This window comes from Zootoca vivipara, chromosome 5 (genome assembly GCF_963506605.1).
Source record: "Zootoca vivipara chromosome 5, rZooViv1.1, whole genome shotgun sequence".
NCBI classification, from domain to species: domain Eukaryota; kingdom Metazoa; phylum Chordata; class Lepidosauria; order Squamata; family Lacertidae; genus Zootoca; species Zootoca vivipara.
This window is the reverse complement of record NC_083280.1, coordinates 44,258,512-44,262,132: the sequence shown is the minus strand read 5'-3', so window position 1 is coordinate 44,262,132 and position 3,621 is coordinate 44,258,512.

Below are 3,621 nucleotides of genomic sequence, written 5' to 3'. Positions count from 1 at the left end.
AATTCACCTATGTTTAAAATGCAGGATCCATTGGAAACATCTTGCCTCTCATGGGTTCGGATTCATGCTCCTTCTCTGCCTTCCAGACAGGTATGCTGTAATAGTAGTAGTAGTAGTAGTAGTAGTAGTAATAGCGGTACTATCATTTTTTTCACCCTAAAGCCTTTAGTCAAATTTAAGTCCTATGCACATTTAACTAGAAGCAATTCCCATTGGATTAAATAGGACTTATTTCTATGTAAATAAGTTTAGGATGACTACATGGATTTCTTTTGAGTTTGTGGTGCAACAATAACATGTTTTTATGGCAATCCAGAAGTCTCCTTGACAAGGGAGCGTACCCTCAGTCAGTCCCTCTAGTACCTGAACTTTGAGGACAGTCATAACAATATTTTTTGCACTCGCAATGTTGAGAAAATGAAAATTGTGGCTGGCAGAATTTTTACAAAAATATTACTACCTTTCACACAATGCTCACTGCATCCACTCTTTTAAGTTAGGTGTTTGTGTGTGTGGGGGGGGGGGGTTTCTAATGCTAATTCAATAGTTCCAGACATGAAGGCACTTCATATTTACTATCTAAGCAATATGGTGGATGAAGACATTTTTACAGTAAGACAAAAGCATGTTGCAAACATTGTTTGAAACATTTTCATTGTAGTGGGACCGTTGTGTTCCATGGAATTTATGTAGAATAAAGAGCAGGAATAATATTGTTTGGCTATGGCTGACCCAGCTAAGTGTAGACAGATTAAAGGTGAAAAGAAAATGGATCAGATTCTTTTCCTTCCAGTGTCACAGTGTGATTCTCTTTTAGCACTTTTAATCTAAAAACATTTGTTGATTTCAGTGATGTATCTCCAGGTTTATGGCTTGGCAATTTCATAGAATCATATAATTCTAGAGTTGGAAGGGACCACGAGGGTCATCTAGCCCACCCCCTTGCAATGCAAGAATCTTTCACCCAACGTGGGGCTCAAACCCACGACCCTGAGATTAAGAGCCTCATGTGCTCTACTGACTGAGCTATCCCAACCAAATCTTCCTGGTTTGCACAGAGTGACTGGATATGCACTTGTTCAGCTGAGACCAGAAGTAACCCTACCTTGATATGCTTATATTTCTCAAGGCATTTACTGCTTAAGAATTACACTAGGGTGGCTTGAAATGAGTTTACAGTAGCCAGCGCCAAGCTGAAATGCTTTCAGCTTGCTGTATAGATGATAAGAAAAGAATAATTTTTCTATTTAAAAATAAATAATTTCAAAAACTTTTAATGGATTGTCCAAAAAACTAACACTTTTTTGAGCTTTGCTTGTAAATAACTCAAGATGCTGCAGGGATTCTGCTTTGATCTCTTCATGCTCTCTGCTGAATATCATGAAAGCCTTGCATTCCACCCAGTATAAAACAGTATACTGTACAACAGCCAGAGCTTTCTCAACAAGAAGCCTTAAAAGAGACTGTGTCCCAAGCGGGGGCATTTGTTCCTCTACAGGGCTGTTCAGTCCGAGAAGATGGAGATCTCTTTGCTTTTTCTATGTAATCACACAGGGGAAGAGAGGGGGATTTTCCAGCTTACTCTGCATCAATGATACGCTAGCCCCGGTCTCCCCCCTGCCGCCGTCTCCTTCCCTGCACATTAGCTGGAATGAAGCCTGCGTGCGGAGTGACCTGACCTTAATAATTAAGTGATGTCATCTCTTCCATTAGAGATACAGCACGGGGGCGGGGACCGCACAAACCCTGGTGGGAGAGGACAAGATATGGGGCACGCCCCAATTCTGATACAAGGCCACTAGTAGGCAACTTCTCAACAACCGTCGCTTCTGCTCGAGTATGAGTGGAGCGGGATGTTTCAGCACCTTGGACAGGTCTCCCGAAAGCACCTGCATTAAATTGCATCCTGCTACCTGCAGGTAAAGCTTCTGATTCCTAACGCCCATATTCAACCTGGCAACTCTCTCTGACCTAGCACAAAATAATCTACAGACAGTAGAGAGACGAAAAGGGAAGGATGACCCGCTCAGAAATGTAAATAACCCCTGATTAACATACCCCTCCCATGCCCCCCTTACCTGTTTCCATGTTGCTCTCTGCAAACTTCGTCACCTGGGATAGACACACAGTTGAGCCTGCAAACCTGGTGGCTGCTAGAGGCACCTCTCACCCCCGTCACATGGATTGGCTGGTCAAACCAGAAACAAGACCTCTCATAGGTCAGAGTAGCTGTCAGTTATTCACAGCACTTCCTCGTTGTATCTCTTGTGGAGGGAAGGGGGGAAACTCAGCAGGTGTGTTTCTGGACTTGTAACTAGCAGAGAAGATTGGAAGCAGCTCCAACAGAGAACATTATTAGGACTATCCATTTGTTCTGCAGTCAAAGTGAACAGGTAATGGCATGTGATTGCTGAAGAGGGATGTATCCCTCCAATTTGAAATGGCTTATGTTTGTTAATTACTGGAAGCAATTTTTCAGATATCAAAATACCCCACTGAGATTATTTTCTATGTTTTGATGCTTTTGTTGGGCTTTGTATCCTGCTTATGTGTCTTGTACGTTTATGATAATAAAAGGAGACATACTTTAGTAAGGTGTAGAGGAAACTCTGTACATCTGGTAAATTAACTTTACATTTGAAGAAGAGATTCCCATTTTGCATTAGTATATTTGCTGGGCAAAAATATCTAAAACACATATTTATTATAGCCATTAACACCTAGTCCTAATAGGGTGGCCAAATGCAAAAGAAAGTGGGGGCTTAATAGTCCCTTTTAAGGATGTGGGCGGAGCTGTGGTCTAAACCACAGAGCCTAGGGCTTGCCGATCAAAAGGTTGGCGGTTCGAATCCCCGCGACGGGGTGAGCTCCCATTGTTTGGTCCCAGCTCCTGCCAACCTAGCAGTTCGAAAGCACATCAAAGTGCAAGTAGATAAATAGGTACCGCTCCGGTGGGAAGTTAAACGGCATTTCTGTGCGCTGCTCTGGTCCGCCAGAAGCGGCTTAGTCATGCTGACCACATGACCCAGAAGCTGTCTGTGGACAAATGCTGGCTCCCTCGGCCAGTAAAGCGAAATGAGTGCCACAACCCCAGAGTCATCCACGACTGGACCTAACGGTCAGGGGTCCCTTTACCTTTAATAGTCCCTTTTAATAGTTAGGTCACCTACACCTGCTGAAATACCCTCTTCTACCCTGCTGTATTGAAAGAGGCAGGAGCCCTGTTGTCTTTTGCACTAGGTGGAGGTGAAATGATGACACTGGACTAAAGCATTTCCTGGTATGTAGGCAAGACTGAACAGAGTTAAATCCCAACCAGAGTAGCATAGAGTTTTATTGAATTGGTCCATATCAACAGAGAACAAAATAGAATACAATTAAAGACTGTGTAAAAGTAAACTGCATTTAAAACTCGACATGAAAGGAAATGTTGTATTTGCTTTTGCTAAGACAACTAAACATTAAAACATTAAAAATAAAATAAAGTTAAATAGGGGAGAAGGACATCATACTAGTTTAGTTAGTCTGCTAACCCCCTGAAATAAAACCTGCCAGGGAGATTAGTTCATGTACCAAACCTGCTAGTTGCCTGTCTCTGATAGGGTGGGCTTTCTCAGTTGA